The 20,872-nt window shown below is 38.3% G+C and overlaps 1 protein-coding gene across 4 annotated transcripts in view; it reads left to right on the plus strand.

Annotated features, from left to right (window-relative positions):
- GALNT7 (polypeptide N-acetylgalactosaminyltransferase 7) overlaps positions 1-20,872 on the plus strand; it is a 160,806-nt gene that overhangs the window by 10,001 nt on the left and 129,933 nt on the right. Inside the window, exon 1 of one of the 4 annotated variants that reach the window (XM_017498519.2) lies at positions 19,219-19,264. The exons of the other annotated variants lie outside the window; for them this stretch is intronic. The gene's annotated coding sequence lies outside the window, so the exon portion shown is untranslated. Of the gene's footprint in view, positions 1-19,218; positions 19,265-20,872 lie in introns of those variants that run through there. 4 annotated transcript variants of the gene reach the window in all.

Below are 20,872 nucleotides of genomic sequence, written 5' to 3' on the forward strand. Positions count from 1 at the left end.
TTTTTTGGTTTTTAAGCGTTTAAACATGCCAACAGGGAGACCTGATTCACTTCGTTGAAAACAAAAACTGGTACACTGAAACTTGAGGAAAAAATTAGCTTTACATTATCTAATTAGGTTTATAGAATTGGTGCAGAGCAGCCTGGTTTCCCAAATCTAGACGGTACAATTAATTGCAGTATTATATCAATACCAGCTAGTCTGCTAGTAGGCTTCTAAGCAAAGCAATAGGAATCTGTTATTACCAAGAATATTTTAAGCTGGATAAATTAAAATTAAGTCACATCCTATTGGGAACCATTCTGTATGAGAATAGAGTGGATGACCTAGTCATTTTTTAATTTTAATTTTTACCAATTCCCTGGGTTTAGGATATCTGAGCCTCAAGCGGTATGCTGCTGTCTTCGGTAGTAAACTTAACATGCTTAATAAGTATCTGGCTTAAGTGTAATCTTACCATTTGTAGTTACTTTTATGAAATTATTTTATATGCGTAGTTGTTTACTATGCGTATAGTAAAGGACTTCTTTTTTGCAATGTACAATTGGACCTTACTGTTCTTTGTTTTTCTATTTAGGCTTTCTAAGGAATATGTTTTTTAAAAACCAGATTCTCTCAGAAGCATAAAGATATGCATATAGTTAAGGACTTCTTTTTTGCAATGTACAATTGGACCTTATGTTCACTATGAAAACTATGTATTCACTGGTAAAGCTATGCTTCCTATGAAAACTGTGTGGTATCTTATAAAAAGAATTGGTATTATTTATTATGTAAGTATATCTAAATAGCAGTAACTGGGAAACTATCAAAACTTTTTTGGAGGGAGTTCACTCTTATTTGAAGTTGGGTATGTCAGCATTTCTATTTATTAAATTGTGTGTATTAATAATTCTCCTTTGACTTTTGGTTTTCCTTTTAATAGAAACACTAGCCGGATGTGGTGGCTCAAGCCTATAATCCTAGCATTTTGGGAGGCTGAGGCTGGAGTACTGCTTGAGGCTAGGAGCCTGGGCAACATAGCAACACCATGTGGCTTGAAAAACAAACAAACCAAACCTGATAAGATGCTCTTTAATGTGAGCAAGGTTTGCAAGTAGCTTTTACAACTGTGCAAATGCCTAACTTGTTCTACAAGTGGCACCCTTGGTTTAACCATTGATTCTAGTTATTCTAGTTATTAAAGTGAAACAGTAGTCTCAATTCTTTTTTTTTTAGACAGAGTTTCCCTCTTGTTGCCCAGGCTAAAGTGCAATGGTGCAATCTCGGCTCACCACAGCCTCCGCCTCCCGGGTTCAAGCGATTCTCCTGCCTCAGCCTTCTGAGTAGCTGGGGTTACAGGCATATGTCATCATGCCCAGCTAATTTTGTATTTTTAATAGAAACAAGCTTCTCCATGTGGGTCAGGCTGGTCTCAAACTCCCACCCTCAGGTGATCTGCCTGCCATAGTGCTGGGATTACAGGAGTGAGCCACTGCACCTGGCCTCAATTCTTAATGTAGTCTGAAGAGACCCTTTTGAACCATTTCACAGAATTTTAAGAATTAACATTTGTGACAACATCAATGTAGTATCTTTATGCTTCTGAGAGAATTTGGTTTTTAAAAAACATATTCCTTAGAAAGCCTAAATAGAAAAAAAAAAGAACAGTGAGGTCCAATTTTACATTGCAAAAAAGAAGTCCTTAAGTCACGATTCATGAACTACTCTAGAGGTTCTTGTCAGTACTTACTACTCTACTTCACATTTTTTATTATGTAGAATTTGATGTAAATATTTTATATACTTTTTTTTTTTTGACAGTCTTGCTGTCGCCAGGTGCCAGGCTGGAGTGCAGTGGTGGGATCTTGGCTCACTGCAAACTCCCTCTCCCAGGTTCAAGCAATTCTCCTGCCTCAGCCTCCCAAGTTGCTGAGACTACAGCGTCACCATGCCCAGCTAACTTTTTGCATTTTAGTAGAGACGAGGTTTCACTGTGTTGGCCAGGATGGTCTCCATCTCTTGACCTCGTGATCTGCCCACCTTGGCCTCCCGAAGTGCTGGGATTACAGGCGTGAGCCATGGCACCTGGCCTTTTATATACTTTTTATTAACATTTATTATTGCAAAAATAGTTTCCTTGTAACCATAGCATAAAGCTATCCATATACTTAAGTGAGTCATGCAAGTGTCATTTTGCCAGCATATATCAAAGATACCTGGGTAACAATGTTTAGAAATGGAAAATGTGAAAGTAGCATCATTATAGGAAGATTCCAATTCTGTTTAAATTTATAGTTTAATGTCATTTATGTAACCATTTTAAAAATGACTTTGGAACAGTCTTAATTCAGTTAAGTCAATTAATTTTTTTTTGCTTGATTGTTTGATGCGTTTATGAAAAACGTATTTGTGAAGGAAATTATTTGCCTAGAAAAATTTATCATGCAATATACTTCACCATACTGGAGGTTGTTTTTTTTTTTTTTTTTTTTTTTTTTTTTTTTTTTTTTTTTTTTTTTTTTTTTTTTTTTTTNTTTTTTTTGAGACAGAGTTTCACTCTTGTTGCCCAGGCTAGAGTGCAATGGTTCTATCTTGACTCACTGCAACCTCTGCCTCCCGAGTTCAAGCTATTCTCCTGCCTCAGCCTCCTGAGTAGCTGGTATTACAAGCACCCACTACCATGCCTGGCTAATTTTTGTATTTTTAGTAGAAACGGGGTTTCACCATATTGGCCAGGCTTGTCTCGAACTTCTGACCTCAGGTGATCCATCTGTCTCAGCCTCCTAAAGTGCTAGGATTACAGGTGTGAGCCACTGTACCAGGCCAGTTCTTTGTTAATAAAATACTGTGTACCTGGAAATCAAAGGTATACTTTGCATAGCCATTTCAAAACTTGTCTTAGGCGTTTCCTAAAATGTTTGTCTTACTGGATATAGGTTTTAATTATGCTTACTTGAGAAGACTTAAATCTTTACCCTTGCCCGGGTAGTTTTCTTCTGGCAGTTCAGTATTTTGCCATGCAATTTTTATTAGAGAATTTGATCATTGCATTTCTTAAAATTTGTCTAATTCAACAGATTTAATCTTTTAATCTCTAATACAGCAAGGTGTGCTGTGTAAATCTTAGTGTTACCTTTACAATCTGTTTTTGCAGAGTTTTACATTTTCTTTTGAAGGAAAGTGTTTAAACATCCCTGTTCAAAAATCTGCTAGTTCTTGCCTGGATGATTTAAAATGAATTAAAAAATCCATTAGATTTTTGGCAAATAAGCTCTCAATTATGGTACAGAATGAATGACTACAAAGTGCTTTTTAGAGTAATGGAATACAAATGACTGAAATCTTATTACTTTACACATGCAGATTTTTCTACTATGGTAGATGTTCTTTAAACTAAAAGATCACTGTCAAGATTAGAAATTTTGATTACTTAAAATACATAATTATATTTGAACATTTAAGCAAAAGATTGCTAGAATGGGGATATAGAGGCCTGCAGTTTCATTAACTGTTGCTCCCTGTGTGATGGTCTCAGAGGAAATTCGAAGAGGAAATTATTAAATTTGTCAGAGGAGGCTGGAGAAGAATGTTTCAATTTTAGTGATCAATGAAAATAAATTTGCCTACATCCAGGGAGATCACAGTAGTAGAAAAAAATAAATAATTTTCTAAAAGTCTCTATTCTAAAAATTTACTAAAAGAGGATGATTTTTAAATACCTTGGCATTTTAAAGAAATACATTTTCTGTATGAAATTAAGATAACTGTATTCCTCTTCTTGTAGCTAACATTTAGACTCTAAATCATGGCACATGTAACACTTCTATTTTAAAATAAATGTAGGGTATGTGAAAGCACAGTTGTTAACTTTGAAAATTTTGAAGAGTGGAATCAACCTAGAAATATAATAGAGCTGAAAATACCGCCTTTTCCTAGGTCCTGCTGTTTGCTTAGCCTGAGAAAGGAAATGTTGGTATCATCCAGGTGTCGGTCAGAATACATATATACTGCATGGTCATTCTCAGATTATTTTTCCCAGTGTCCTATTTGAAAATCTGAGGAAGGTTTTAATGAATGTGGCTTCATCTTTCTTTTCATTAATTATGACTGCAGGAAGAGTACAGCCACTCTTGTTTGATCAGCCTGTACACTATGACTAAATGGAAGGCAAGTCACAGCCAGTCTAAAAAATAGTTTCACAGTGGTAAAATCATGTTTCATAAGAAGCAGTTATCATCCCTGACCACCACACTGTTAACTGGTAACACTAAGATAAAAGTAAATATTAAAATCTTTCTTATATGTTGGCAAAAATTGCTTCCTAAAGATAAATAAATGGCTTGAAACATTCTTATTTACATCTACTTCTTTAGCTTAAGTGACAGGTACTTATGTTTAAAAGCAACATGTCTTGTGTAATGATTTAGAACGGCTGGTAAATGCAGAACTAAAAGGAAGTTGTATGTGTCAGTTAAGGAGTAGATTTTTTTTTTTAATATAGAAAATTAGAAAACTTAAGGTAACAGCAAAAGTAATATACACTTGTTCAGTATTTTGTTTTCTAGTGAATTGAGATACTTTTCCTACTATTCCTTTAATTTTTTTTTATAAAAATAACTACAATCTATTTTTTTCTCCCTTGGGACAGAGGATTCCTTTCTCTGATTATGAGACCTATAATTTGAGTGATTCATTGGTCAGTTTCTTTGGGTTCCAGTGGGTACTAAATGTCAGAATGATTCTTTTAAGGTTAAAAATGTCACTTGTATATTTTATTGACTGTAGGTAGCTAGAAAAAGTAAACCTGCCATTTGGGCATGCAGCGTGTTGCCTCTGAATGATGAGGCTAGCAGGTTACTCATAATACACACACCACACACCACCCCCCCCCACACACACACAGCTTTTTCTCTATGTACCTGATTCTTTTAAATTAAAGGTAACCAAACCTTTGAAACCTTTGAATGATGAAGCTAGCACGTTAGTCATAATACACACACACACACACACACAGTTTTTTCTGTATGTACCTGATTCTTTTAAAGATAACTAAGGTTTTTGAATGATGAGGCTGACAGGTTACTCATAATACACACACACACACACACACACACACACACACACACACACACACACACACACACACACACACACACTGCTTTTTCTCTGTACCTGATTCTTTTAAATTAAAGATAACCAAATCTTTGAATAATAAGGCTAACAGGTTACTCATAATACACACACATACACACACACAGCTTTTTCTCTGTGTACCTGATACTTCTTAAAGATAACCAAACCTTTAACTCTTGAGCCAGTGATAATGAGAAAATTTCATTTTTAAAATCAGCGATAATGGACCTTTAAAAAAAAGTGTTCTTTGTGTCATCTCTGTGCACTCCCTCCCACTACTTTCATATGCTGTACTTAAACAAACAAAAAAAAAACCACCTGCATTAAGAGGCTGTTAATATCCTCTGAAATACCACAGGTCTTAAGAGGGATGAATGATGAAAGTTAGAGACCAGTGATTGAGTAGGAATGGGAGAAAGATTAGGATTTGGTTTTCTGGCACAAGGTTCCTTTCTGTCATAGGACTGCAAATTTTCCTGGGTTGACGTGGGCTTAATTTAAAACTGCCTTATATATGCAGTGATGAAAATCAAATTAAATTTAAATTACTAAATGGAACATCTTCTTGATAATGTCAAAAAAACTGATTTAGAACAGTGTTTTTGGTACTTTGAGATATTAATATTCTGGAAGTTGAACACTAATGTTTCAATCTGCTTCACTCCATCCCCATTACTTCTTGTCAGCTGACTATGAGCATTGGGCCACTTGCCACAGTTTTACATGATAACCATATTTAAGTGGTAAAAAAAAAAAAAAAAAGAAAATATACAGTGCCTTCTTAAGTCGGGTTCCTGATTTATTTCTAGTACTTTCCATTTAGATACAAATTGATTTAATTTCCTAAATCCATGAACCAGCACTGATGTTCCTATTTATTTAGGATTTTACATATGTACATTTAAAAATACATTGGTAACAGATGACTGACACCCAAAAAAGTAAAAAGGCAAAACAAAAATCACCATGCTTTAACAGGTTTGTCGTGAAGCCAAATGCATGAGAAATTTGGTTTGTGTCAGTTTGCTTGTTATCAGTTGGAAGTCACCTTTGCCTTGCCCAGAGAAGACTCAGGTTCGTTGAATTTTCTTCATGGCGTTGTGAAAGCATGTAGCAGCATGAAGAGCACATATGAAGTATGTGTACAGAGTAAATGGTGCACTGGGTGCCACCTGGAATCTTGAAAAGACAATGTCTCTTAGATGCCTAACTTACTATTGGGAGTGAAGATGATCAGTGATTCTCAAAAAAAAAAAAAAAAAAAAAAAAGGTGGAAAAATTCCTTTTGGGGAAAAGAAGCTAGTATAATTTAGGGTTTTAATTACTATAATACTTGATTGAGAGAAATCCCTTATTTTTAAAATAATACATGTCCTGCATTTCTGATTATATAATACTGCTTAAATACTTCCTATCCTGGGCAGTATAATGAATTAAAATGTAGTAGATATTTAGCACAAGCAAAAAAGACCTATAGTTTAGGAATACTAAATTCCAAAGTTTGTATTGTAGCTAGTTACCAGGAAGTAGCGGGGGTTAAATCGGTGCTGCTGGGAAAGTGTTTTGTTTTGTTTTGTTTTTTCCTTGTATACATTGTATAGCCCACAGTTTCGGTAAACCGTGTGCTAGTCAAGAAAGAAAGAAAGAAGCATTATTTAGGTTCAAGAGATTTAGCAATCTCATAGTTTTGGGATAAGCTGCTGTCCTAGTGATGCTTTCTTGTCACTGTCTTATTGAGATTTGGAAAAACCCAAACACGCCCTTCATAATTCAAAAGATTCCTAGGGAAATTACATTCGATTTGATTATGGTATTCCTTACAAGAGCTTGGTCATAGGGCAAGGAGAATGAGCTTTAAGTTGTAGGGATAAGATAAGTGTGTGCCACATAAAAGGAGGAGGGGCCGGGTATATAGTACAAGGTCATGGCTTAAGCCAATCATTTGTCTTGGGTTTGGGGGAATAGGAAGGATGAGAGGGGTCTAAACTACATACGTGCTTTTTCTTTTTAAAAACTGAGTCGATAATCATGAATGTTAATCCCTATGAATACTAAATTTTCTAGAGAAATTATATTGATGTGTAATTTTCCTTACCATGTAACATATAGCACCCCAAGGACAAGGTGACAGCTGGTGGATTAAAAATAAAGCTGAACATCATTACATAGTAAAAGTACACATGGACTCTGATATGGGGTAAAATGCTGGTGCAATCACTGTTAATAGCTTTAGTGACCTTGGCCAAGTGATTTACTTTCTGGGAGCTTCCTTTTTTCTCATCTGTAAAGTAGATGTAAAATCAGCTCCATAGCAATGTTCTTGTGATTCCTTTAGGTAACTGTATCAGAGTTCTATGATGGGGTTTATCTTGTACTTTTGCACATACTGTTTTTCCTTCCTTCTGTTCCTTTTTCTTGGATGAGCACCATAATTTGTACATAGTTTCAAGAGTGCTTAAAGAGTGAAAATACTTAAGTTCTGTAAACTTGCTATGAATTCATTATTTTGAATTATAAGTGAAGGAGGGCTGAATACTGTCTTTTCTCCTGGACTTTTAGACTTTTGTCATAAAAGTTATATCCTTCAGTGAACCAGTGTTCTCAATGGGGAAAGAGGAAAATATTATTATTTACTTACTTTTTTTTAAAAAACAGAGTCTCACTCTGTCTCCTAGGCTGGAGTGCAGTGTCGCGATCTCAGCTCACTGCAACCTCCGCCTCCCAGGTGCAAGCAATTTTCTTGCCTCAGCCTCCCTAGTAGCTGGGACCACAGGCACCTGCCACCACATCAGGCTAATTTTTTTTTTTTCGTATTTTAGTAGAGATGGGGCTTCACTTGCCCAGGCTGGTTGTGAGCTCCTAAGCTCAGGCAATCTGCCCGTCTCGGCCTCCCAAAGTGCTGGGATTACAGGCGTGTGCCACCGCGCCCGACCTTATTTGTTTACTTTTAAAATACATTTACATTAAGAAAAACAGAATGTATGTTCGTTGCAGGTAGTATTAAAAAGTGAAAGCAAGTAAGAAACAAAATTATCTGTGACGAATCCTACCCAAAGATAGTTATCATTAGGTATTTGGTGTATTTCTTGACTAAATATATGTGCTATGCATAGACATGGTCCACAGTATACATAAACTCTGTGGATTGCTCTTTTAATTTCACTGTCATAATATTTCTATTGTTTTTAGGATATATATAGAATTTGTAAATTTTTTTATAATCTAGTCATTTTGATACTAAGATGGTTTAAGGAAAGAGGACATTAGAGGAAAAAAAAAAAAACCTGTGTGCTGGGAATTAGATATCTGAAATTGTCATATATACCACATTTGCAAAATTTTTTTACCTGCCCTTGGAAAAAAGCCAAGGCATGATTTTGAATTATATAAGATGGTTTATTAAGATTGCTTAAACATTGAGTGCTTTCTGGCCAAAACGGCAATTAAATGAAGAAAAACAGAAGCCATCCGAGGGAGAATAAAACTGGAAGAGCAACTGTTTTGTGGCAATTACTTATTTCACTGTCTTCCCTATTCTTTTCCCCAACATAGTTCATAACTTAAAATTGTGGACTGTAAAGCACTCTAAAGCTTTTAAAGCTCTGCCTAGTGAGTTATTATTAAGAAATTTAAGTCACTGCCATGGGGTTATATATGAGGTTTAATAAAAACATTGGTTTCTTAGTTTTGTTTATTACTCTTACTCCTGTAGTCTCTGTGTCGTGAAGCATCATTTTTCTTTTTTTTCTCCTGATGCAACTTAGCCAATCCAGGATTTTCTCATTTTTCTTCATATTATGAATGTTTAAAAGGTAAAACAATACACTTTCTTTTTTTTATTATTAATTCATTAGGTTCTAGGGTACATGTGCAGATCATGGAGGATTGTTGCATAGGTACATACATGGCAATGTGGTTTGTTGCCTCCATTCCCCCGTCTCCTATAGCTGGCATTTCTCCCCATGTTATCCCTCCCCAACCTCCTCCCCTCTCCGCTGTCCCTCCCCTGTCCCTCCCTTGGGCCCTCTCAACAGACCCCAGTGTGTGATGCTCCCCTCCCTGTGACCATGTGTTCTCATTGTTCAATACCAGCCTATGAGTGAGAACATGCTGTGCTTGTTTTTCTGTTCTTGTGTCAGTTTGCTGAGAATGATGGTTTCCAGATTCATCCATGTCCCTACAAAGGATACAAACCCATCGTTTTTTATGGCTGTATAGTATTCCATGGTGTATATATGCCACATTTTCCTTGTCCAGTCTATCACTGATGGGCATTTGGGTTGGTTCCAGGTCTTTGCTATTGTAAACAGTGCCACAATGAACATACGTGTGCATGTGTCTTTATAATAGAATGACTTATCATCATTTGGGCATATACCCAGTAATAGGATTGCTGGGTCAAGTGGAATTTCTATTTCTAGGTCCTTGAGGAAGCACCACACGGTCTTCACAATGGTTGAACTAATTTATGCTCCCACCAACGGTGTAAAAGTGTTCCTATTTCTCCACATCCTCTCCAGCATCTGTTGTCTCCAGATTTTTTAATGATTGCCATTCTCACTGTCATGAGGTGGTATCTCAATTTGGTTTTGATTTGCATTTCTCTCATAACCAGTGATGATAAACATTTTTTCATATGTTTGTTGACCTCATATATGTCTTCTTTTGAAAAGTGTCTCTTCATATCCTTTGCCCACTTTTGGATGGGTTTGTTTGTTTTATTCTTGTAAATCTGTTTTTCTGGGTATTAGTCCTTTGTCAGATGTGTAGATTTCAGAAATTTTTTCCCATTCTGTTGGTTGCCAGTTCACTCTAATGATTGTTTCTTTTGCTGTACAGAAGCTCTGGAGTTTAATTAGGTCCCATTTGTCTATTTTGCCTTTTGTTGTCAATGCTTTTGGTGTTTTAGTCATCAAGTCCTTGTCTGTGCCTATGTTCTGAGTGGTTTTGCCTAGGTTTTTTCTAGGGTTTTTATGGTGTTAGGTCTTATGTTTAGTGTGACGTATCAAGAAGGGGTCCAGTTTCTGCATTCTGCACATGGCTAGCCAGTTTTCCCAACACCATTTATTAAACAGGGAATCCTTTCCCCATTGCTTGTTTTTGTCAGGGTTTTCAGAGATCAGATGGTTGTAGACATGTGGTGTTGCCTCCGAGGCCTCTGTTCTGTTCCATTGGTCTACATATCTGTTTTGGTACCACTACCATGCTGCTTTGATTACTCTAGCTGTATAGTATAGTTCGAAGTCAGGTAGCGTGATGCCTCCGGTGTTGTTCTTTTTGCTTAGGATAGTCTTGGCTATGCGGGCTCTCTTTTGTTTCCGTATGAAGTTTAGGTGGTTTTTTCCGGTTCTGTGAAGAAGGTCATTGGTAGCTTGATGGGGATAGTGTTGAAAATCTGTAAATTATTTTGGACAGTATGGCCATTTTCATGATACTGATTCTTCCTAACCATGAGTATGGAATGTCTGTCCATTTGTTCGTGTCCTCTCTTATTTCCTTGAGGAGTGGTTTGTAGTTCTCCTTGAAGAGGTACTTTACATCCTTTGTTAGTTGTATTCCTAGGTATTTTATTCTCTTATAGCAATTGTGAATGGGAGTTTGCTCATGCTTTGGCTGTCTGTTAGTCTGTTATTGGTGTATAGGAATGCTTGTGATTTTTGCACATTGATTTTGTATCCTGAGACTTTGCTGAAGTTGCTTATCAGTTTCAGGAGATTTTGGCCTGAGATAATGGGATCTTTTAAATATACAATCATGTCATCTGCAAATAGAGACAATTTGACTTCCTCCTTTCCTATTTGAATACCCTTTATTTCTTTTTCTTGCCTGATTCCTCTGGCTAAAACTTCCAATACTATATTGAATAGGAGTGGTGAAAGAGGGCATCCTTGTCCGGTGCCAAATTTCAAGGGGAATGCTTCCAGTTTTTGCCCATTCAGTATGATATTGGCTGTAGATTTGTCATAAATAGCTTTTATTATTTTGAAATACGTTCCTTCGATACCTAGTTTATTGAGTGCTTTTAGCATATAAGGCAGTTGAATTTTATCGAAGGCCTTCTCTGTTTCTATTGAGATGATCGTGTAGTTTTTGTCTTTGGTTCTGTTTATGTGATGATTATGTTTATAGACTTGCATATGTTGAACCAGCCTTGCATCCCTGGGATGAAGCCTACTTGATTGTGATGGATAAGCTTTTTGATGTGATATTGCAATTGGTTTGCCAGTATTTTATTGAAGATTTTTGCATCCATGTTCATTATGGATATTGGCCTGAAATTTTCTTTTGTTGAGTGTCTGCAGGGTTTCGGTATCATGATAATGTTAGTTTATAAAATGATTTGGGAAGGATTCCCTCTTTTTGTATTACTTGGAATAGTTTCAGAAGGAATGGTACCATCTCCTCTTTATATGTCTGGTAGAATTCGGCTGTGAACCCATCTGGACCTGGGGTTTTTTTGGGTGGTAGGCTATTAATTGCTGCCTCAACTTCAGCCCGTGTTATTGGTCTGTTCAAGATTTCAACTTCTTGCTGGTTTAGGCTTGGGAGGGTGTAAGTGTCCAGGAGTTTATCCATTTCTTCCACGTTTACTGGTTTATGTGCATAAAGTTGTTTGTAGTAATCTCTGATGGTGGTTTGTATCTCTGCAGAATTGGTGATATCCCCTTTATTTTTTATTGCATCTATTTGATTATTCTGCCTTTTCTTTTTTATTAGTCTGGCTAGCAGTCCATCTATTTTCTCGATCTTTTCAAAAAACCAGCTCCTGGATTTACTGATTTTTTGAAGGTTTTTTTGTGTCTCTGTCTCATTCAGTTCTGCTCTGATCTTAGTTATTTCTTGTCTTCTGCTAGCTTTTGAGTTTTTTATCTTGCTCCTCTAGCTCTTTCAATTTTGATGATAGGGTGTTGATTTTAGATCTTTCCTTGCTTCTTATGTGGGCATTTATTGCTATAAATTTCCGTTTAGACACTGCTTTAAATGTGTCCCAGAGATTCTAGTACATTGTGTCTTCGTTTTCATTGGTTTCAAAGAACATCTTTATTTCTGCCTTCATTTCATTGTTTATCCAGTTAACATTCAAGAGCAAGTTGTTCAGTTTCCATGAAGTTGTGCCATTCTGAGTTAGTTTCTTAATCCTGAGTTCTAATTTGATTGCCCTGTGGTCTGAGATGCTGTTTGTTATGATTTCCATTCTTTTGCATTTGCTAAGGAGTGATTTACTTCCAATTATGTGGTCGATTTTAGGGTAGGTGCAATGTGGTGCTGAGAAGAATGTATATTCTATGGATTTGTGGTGGAGATTTCTGTAGGTGTCTATTAGGTTTGCTTGGTCCAGATCTGAGTTCAAGTCCTGGATATCCTTGTTAATTTTCTGTCTCGGTGATCTGTCTAATATTGACACTGGAGTGTTAAAGTCCCCCACTATTATTGTATGGGAGTCTAAGTCTCTTTGTAGGTCATTAAGAACTTACTCTATGTATCTGGGTGCTCCTGTATTGGACATGTATATATTTAGGATCATTAGCTCTTCTTGTTGCATTGATCCTTTTACCATTATGTAATGTCCTCCTTTGTCTCTTTTGATCTTTGTTTAAAGATCCATTTTATCAGAGACTAGGATTGCAATTCCTACTTTTTTTTCTCTCCATTTGCCTGAGAAATCTTCCTCCATCCCTTTATCTTTAGCCTTTATGTGTCTTTGCATGTGAGATGCATTTCCTGATTACAGCATACAGATGGGTCTTGACTTTTTATCCAGTTTGCCATTCAGTGTCTTTTGACTGGGGCATTTAGCCCATTTACATTTAGAGTTAATATTGTTTTGTGTGAATTTGATTTTGCCATTTTGATGCTAGCTGGATGTTTTGCCAGTTAGTTGACGCATTTTCTTCATTGTGTTGATGATCATTACCATTTGGTACATTTTTGGAGTGGTTGGTACTGGCTGTTCCTTTCCTCGTTTAATGCTTCTTTCAGGAGCTTTTGTAAGGCAGGCCTGGTGGTGACGAAATCTCTCAGCAATTGCTTTTCTGAAAAGGATTTTAGTTCTCCTTTGCTTATGAAGCTTAGTTTGGCTGGACATGAAATTCTATGTTGAAAGTTCTTTTCTTTAAGGATGTTGAATATTGGCCCCCACTCTTCTGGCTTGTAGGGTTTCTGCCGAGAGATCCGCTATGAGTCAGATGGGCTTCCCTTTGTGGGTAACCCGACCTTTCTCTCTGGCTGCCCTTAGCATTTTTTCCTTCATTTCAACCCTGGTGAATCTGACGATTATGTGCCTTGGTGTTGCGCTTCTTGAGGAATATCTTTGTGGTGTTCTCTGTATTTTCTGGACTTAAATGGTGGTCTGACTTGCTAGGTTGAGGAAATTCTCCTGAATAATGTCCTGAAGAGTGTTTCCCAGCTTGGATTTATTCTCTCCGTCACATTCAGGTACACCTATCAAACGTAAATTAGGTCTTTTCACATAATCCCATATATCTTGGATGCTTTATTTCTTTTCATTCTTTTTTCTCTAATCTTGCCTTCTCGTTTTATTTCATTGAGTTGATCTTCAGTCTCTGATATCCTTTCTTCTGCTTGGTCAATTCAGCTATTGAAACTTGTGTTTGCTTTGCGATGTTCTCATACTGTGTTCGTCAGCTCCATCAAGTCGTTTACATTCTTCTCTAGGCTGTTTATTCTGGTTAGCATTTCATCTAACTGTTTTTCAAGGGTCTTAATTTATTTGCACTGGTTTAGCACATGTTCTTTTAGCTCTGAGAAGTTTGTTATTACCCACCTTCTGAAGCTTGTTTCTGTCAATTCATCAGATTCATTCTCCATGCAGCTTTGTTCCCTAGCTGGTGAGGAGTTGTGGTCCCTTGGAGGAGGAGAGGCGTTCTGGTTTTTGGTGTTTTCATCCTTTTTGCTCTGGCTTCTTCCAATCTTCATGGCTTTATCTACCTGTAGTCTTTGTAGTTGGTGACTTTTGGATGGGGTCTCTGAGTGGACGTCCTTTTTGTTGATGTTGAAGCTATTTCTTTCTGTTTCTTAGTTTTCCTTCTAACAGGCCCCTCTGCTGCAGGAGTGCTGGAGGTCCACTCCAGACCGTGCTTGTCTGGGGATCACCTGTGGGAGCCGCAAAACAGTAAGGGTTGCTGCCAATTCCTTATTCTGTTATCTTCGTCCCAGAAGGGTACCTGCCAGATGTCGGCCAGAGCTCTCCTTTATGAGGTATCTCTTTGGGTATATGGAGGTTGGGGAGCTGCTTGAGGAGACAATCTGTCCCTTTAGGAGTTCAAGTCCTGTACTAGGAGCTCCATTGTTCCATGCAGAGCTGCTGGGCAGGTACATTTATGTCTGCTGCAGCAGAACTCATAACCGCCTCTTTTCCCAGATGCTCTGTCCTAGGAAGGTCAGGCTTTATACATTCCTGACATGTTCTTGCCTTTTTTCATAGATGCCCTGCCCAGCACGGAGATAGTCTAGTCACAGTCTGCCAGTAGAGGCTTTGCTGAGCTGCTGTGAGCTCAGCCCACCTGCTGTGTGAACTTCCTTAAGGTGCTGTTTATAGAGGTACAGATAGAACTGCCTGGGTACTGGGGAACTGACTTGGTAGTGGCAGACGCCCTCCCCACCACCAGCTGGATCATCCTGATTCCAGCTGCGCCTGCTGTGAAACTCTCAATTCAGACCATTTCAGATTGCTTGTTTTGTGGGGATTGTACCCACCGAGCCAGATACCCTGGCTCCCTGTCTCAGCCCCCTCCCTTTCAGTTGAATGGGTGGCTCTGTGTCCCAGGTGTTCCAGGTGCCAGTTGAAATGGCCCCCAGGTTTGTGTGAGTTTCTGTGCGCCAACCCGTGGTACTGGCTGAAACAGCCGTGCTGGAAACTCATGGCACTTTTTGACCTGGGAATCTCCTGGTCTGTGGGCAGTGAAAACTCCTTTAGAAATGGGGTGATTATTTACCCTCTGTGTTCTTGCTGGGAACTGCACTCCAGAGCTCTTCCTATTCGGCCATCTTGGCTCCTCTAGCTAATACCGTTTCTTTTAGTCATTGCATAATTGGACTATACTTATTTCAACTATGTCGTGATAAGGCTCTTCTTTTCTAGAGACGGGGATTCACCATGTTGGCTAGGATGGTCTCCTCTTGACCACATGATCCACCTGCCTCGGCCTCCCAAAGTGCTGGGATTACAGGTGTGAGCCACTGTGCCCGGCCTATATCTTAAATACATATAGACATTATGCCTTTATTTATACTTATGTACTAATACAACAGGTCAGCACAGTACTCCCACCCATGTGGGGAGCCAAATTCTAGTCTGATAATTGAGCATCAAATATTAATGAGTAACTTTATTGAACACCTAGGTATGTTTACATTCTTAACTTAATCTTCTGACATTTTACAGTTGAGGAAATTTGTGGCTTTGAGCAGTTAAATACCTTGCTCAAGATCAGTTGACCTCATAGATAACAACTAGAGTTCAAACCTAGGCTGACGACAGAGCCTACCTCTTCAGGTGGGATTCAGTACCACCAAGTAGTACTTTCTGAACTGTGTTCTATGAACCAAGGTGTATTAGCAGGCATTACTTTAAAAGGGTTTTTGGGCCAGTAAGGTTGAGAAGCATTGCATATTATATCGCCCCCTCAGAGATTTCACAGTGTACATTGGTATGTTAAAAGCTCTGAAGAGTACTATAGGAAAGAAGCTTCAGCATTTTAGCACATCTTTCACAAACTGACCTGGTCACTGATCCAGTTTTTAAAGAACACCTAGTTTTCTTTAAAGAACGTTAGTGTTCTGAGAGAAGAGAAAGCACCGTGGACAGATGGACCTGTCTTCAGAGGATTAATATGGCTGCTGAATTCTGCCTTGAGGCCTTCCTTACCTGTTCATGTGCAGCATGCCAGCATCCAACTGTGTAAATCTTACCATCCCTCAAGACCCGTTCAGGATCTACCTGTTCCTTGAAGCTTTTCCTAACCACTTGAGTCCACACCTACATACCTGACCTCAGCCAAGTTCCTCATTATGTACCTGATTATGACTGGTGCTAATGCTCTTTAGCATGTGGCTGTCTCCCCAGTTGGTTCCTAAACTTCTCAACAGCCGATACACCCTACTTTTTACTACTCCCCTGTTCCCTGCTGAGTAGCCCCTGGGCTTACTGCCCTTCAGGGAGAAGCCAAAGTGTTCTAGGGGTTTTCGTTTAATTTACAATACTCATTGTCTCCCTGGTAGTAAACCTGGTGAGACCTGCAGTTCATTCTTAATCCTCAAACTTGAGGTGCTCATGTAATCATCTTACACTGATATCAGCACTTATGCTCCCCATATCATTTTCCATCTGAAAACAGCTCACTGATCTTGCTTTGTTATTTATCAAAAATGATTTCTGTTTACAGTGTACTTCACAATTACAAAAAAACTCTACTGATAGTTAAAATAGGTTTCCTAGAACAACCCCTGCTTGGCAGTCACCTCCATCTTGCTACATTGCCACGCAGCCTGATGAATCTGCTAAGTACTTATATTTAGGAATTTTTTTTATGCAGGGAACCCAAACATAAATGGTTCCTTGACTCCAATTGTGAATCAAATGATTTTAAGTATAACCCATGTTAGATTTCTATTCATATAAAATAGATGTCCAGTGTATGAATTATGTTTCAGTTATTAGAAACTCATTTCCTATAGAAATAACAAAATAGTTCCCCCAAATCAAATATACTTCCAAAAACATTTTGCAAGCATGTAACACCAGAGTTATATGGTGTATATTAGGTGGATAAATTTTTCTGCATAGGCAAGATTGAATGAAGTACTTTTAAAATATTAGTCTAATAAAGTGTGCAGTGAAAGCACCACCTTTTCTTTTGGAAACTCCCTGCAGTAATCATGGATATTCTTCCCTTGCTCCAAGGGACATCTGTGTTCAAAATTAATATTATCTATCTTGAATATTTTTACCCCCTATTCAGTGTTCACGAATGCCTCTGGAAGTCTTTGAATGGTACCTGATGGGAAACATTATTTCTACCACCATCCCAACCTTCCTTATGGAAATACATGAAGGCTGAACCATAGATTCAACTCTCAGTTGGTTCTGTTGACCCTGTGTGAACCTTAAGGGATACTAACTAGATATTTGGAGTTAATATTAATTAAAATACAGACTTGGCTCTTACAACAGAAATCCAAAATGTTAATTTTCTCTTACATAAATATCCAAACTGATAATGGCGATACTTCATAGTCTTTTATGGTGCTCTTAGGGATGCATGCCCCTTTTCTCTTGTTACTCTGTCATTCTCAGAGAGCTGCTTACATCTACGTGGTCTGAGATTTTACTACCATGTCCACAGTGCAGCAGTAGGAAGGAAGGAAACAAGGAATTTGCCTCTTCACCTGTACCTATCACTTTCAGTATCTTTATTCTAGGTGGCCATGTACATAGCTAACCATTGGAGGTAAGGGAGTGGGTACTAATGAGGTAGAAGGGGAGAAATGATATTGGGAGGAATCATAGTCTTTTCTTCTACAGGTAATAGCGTATAATTTTTTAAGTGATACAGTTGTATAAGCAAGGCTCAAAAGTCACTTGTAGCTAACTTTCATTAGTTCCACTTTCTCCTTGCCTACAACAGTTAGCATGGTCTTGGTATCTAGTGTAAATCTGATCTTATCCAAACATAAACTTGTTACTTTTTATATTATTTGGTTAACTGTTGATTTCAAGTCTCTTTTCAGACTTGTCTCTGAAGTTCACGTGAATAGGGCCAGGCTTTAAGCTTTTTTAATGCATTCATTATTCCTCCTCTGAAGACAGGTCCATCTGTCCACGGTGCTTTTTCTTCTCTCAGAACACTAACGTTCTTTAAAGAAATAAGTTTATTGAACATTGGGTTATGATGATTTATTGAAATTCTGCATTTATTGGTTTGCTTTGTTGTTAACAGAGTAATGTCTCTTGTCTTTTTTCTGCCAACTGGAATAACCCCTACTCCCCATATCTGAGCTTTATCCATTATCAGAAATGTAGAGGAGGCCTGGAATTGGCAAAGATTTGTTACCAAAAAGTCACTATCAGACCCTATTGCTGTTGGCAGTCTGGAGACTATGGAGAAGATTATAGATCATTGAAGGTTATAAGCAAAAGTCTGTGGACTTGCATAGCAGCATTGGGAGGTAGGTCTTACAGTGGGCAGGTGATGTTGGAGCACTGAAAAGACAAAATGGAAATATTAAGGATAGGGATTCCAAGAAGAACTAGCACCAGTAGGGCTAGGACAATAAAAGAAGAGGTTGGGATTATCAAAATTTGGAAGCTCACAATAGTACCTGGCAAGTTTGGGTTCAGATCTCTGGGGGTGGGATGGGGGAGCACTTGGCTGGCTTCCTATTGTGTCTCTAGAAAATAATGGGGCTGGTTTGGGGAGTGGGAGCAGAGTTGAATAAATGCTGGAGATTGGGACCACTCCAGTTACCATGGTGAGTTGCCTTTAAGCAGCGAGCAAAAGGATAAATCTCTTCCGCCAGCCTTTCTGCTCCAGTCTAGTGCCCCTTGTTTGATAAAGCCTAATGGGAACATAGTTGGCAAGAAATGTTTGCAAAGTTCTAGAGCCAGATTCACAAAGCAAAATATAGAAAGGTGGGTTTGGAACTGAAAGATGATAATCACTGGCACAGTAGTGGATATAAAGTCTTCCTTTGGAAAGTTCAGCTGGAAGACATGGTGCCCATGAACTTCCAGTACTGGAAGACACAGTACTGTTTGGAAACAGTACTGTGACCAAAATTAGAAAGGTGGATCTGGGCCAGATTGCGTGAACAAGATTGAGTGGAAGAGTGATGTACTCAGGCTTGAGGAGTGTCTTGCATATATACCAAAGTCACTTTTATGCGAGAAAGTATGCCTGCTGTCCTTTCATCCACATTAGGTAAGGATGCAGCCCAAAGTTTCCTTTCTTTCCTTAGAAATCTGTTATGAATCTATTATTCATAAGTTTCCATGAGCCTTTCTTGAAGTTGTTTGTTTTTAGTGTCTGTGACTCATCAAAAAACTACTTAATGGGTTTTTTTTAGGTGTCTTTTGTTACACTGGGCTTTGAGGATACAAAGATGACTAAGATGTAATCTCTTTTCTCAGGTAAGTCACACGCTGGTTTGTGAGGTAAATGTGAAGACATCAACATTGTATGTTAAATATTAAAATAAAATGAATCATACCTGGGAAGTGGAAAAGGGCAAGTCTGTTGAGGAGAATTAACTTTGTGCTTGTCTTTTGAGTAGGATTTTGCCAGGCTTAGGGAGAAGTATGTCAAGGAGTGTGTGGTGGGTGAGGGCAACAAGTAGAAACCAAAAATTTAAAGGGCATGGAGAAATAATTATTAAGATGACATGTGCTATATATTTACAGTTGCTGTATAAAGAAGCATTATTCATTTGCCCTGAAACCTTTTTTATTTTGGCTTCAAGGGGTCCTCCTTGTTTCAGAATTTGGAATTTAATATATACCCTCCCCCTGTCCATTAGTATTTTCTGTACTTCAGCCATATTGCTGAGATACTCAACCTTATAAGCAACAAGTTCCTTTTTTTAAAAAAAAAAAAAAAAAAAAAAACCTTTATCTTCAAACTGAAAGCCATCTCATCCCTGTTTTTATATAAGTTGCCCTTTGCAGAACAGTTTCTATTTCTAGTTTCTGTATGTGGGTCCTTCCTACTTCTAAAGGGTTGTCTGGAGAGGTATCAGAATCACCAAATGATTAAAGATGCCCCAGGTGCCATGCCACCAGAAGGGGACATAAACTGTCTCCTTTCTATGTACACTTGAGTTCTTTAATTATCATCATTGCCTTGAAAGGCTATAGAAGTAAATTGTTGAGAAACCATCAGAATATACCTGCCTGAGTCTTTCTCAGTCTTCCTGTTTGTGTTCAGTGGTTAATATTGTCCTCTGTATAAATTTGAATTCAGTAGAATCTTGTAATACACATCCATTTCTTTCTTTGTTTCTTTTTTTTTTTTTTTTTGAGACGGAGTTTCCCTTGTTTCCCAGGCTGGAGTGCAATGGCGCAATCTCGGCTCACCGAAACCTCCGCCTCCTGGGTTCAAGCAATTCTCCTATCTCAGCCTCCTGAGTAGCTGGGACTATAGGCATGCACCACCATGCCCAACTAATTTTTGTATTTTTAGTAGAGATGGGGTTTCACCATATTGACCAGGATGGTCTCAATCTCTTGACCTCGTGATCCACCCGCCTCAGCCTCCCAAAGTGCTGGGATTATAGGCGTGAGCCACCGCGCCTGGCCATGCATTTCATTTTTTTTTTTTAATTTATTTTACTGCATTTTAGGTTTTGGGGTACATGTGAAGAACATGCAAGATTGTTGCATAGGTACACACGTGGCAGTGTGATTTGCTGCCTTCCTCCCCACCACCTACATCTGGCATCTCTCCCCTTGCTATCTCTCCCCAACTCCCCACCCCCCACCGTCTCTCCCCTATTTTCCCCCAACAGACCCCAGTGTATAGTGCTCCCCTTCCTGTGTCCATGTGTTCTCATTGTTCAACACCCGCTTATGAGTGAGAACATGCGGTGTTTGATCTTCTGCTCTTCTGTCAGTTTCATGTATTTCATTTTAAGCTACATGTCCTCCTCAGTTCTCTGTCCCTATCTGTAGGTTAGAAGGTTCAACCCTGGTCCATGGATATAGTTGACGGGACAGGGGTATTCACACTAGGTCAACTGTATT

This window comes from Cebus imitator, unplaced genomic scaffold, assembly GCF_001604975.1.
Source record: "Cebus imitator isolate Cc_AM_T3 unplaced genomic scaffold, Cebus_imitator-1.0 Scaffold243, whole genome shotgun sequence".
Lineage (NCBI taxonomy): Eukaryota > Metazoa > Chordata > Mammalia > Primates > Cebidae > Cebus > Cebus imitator.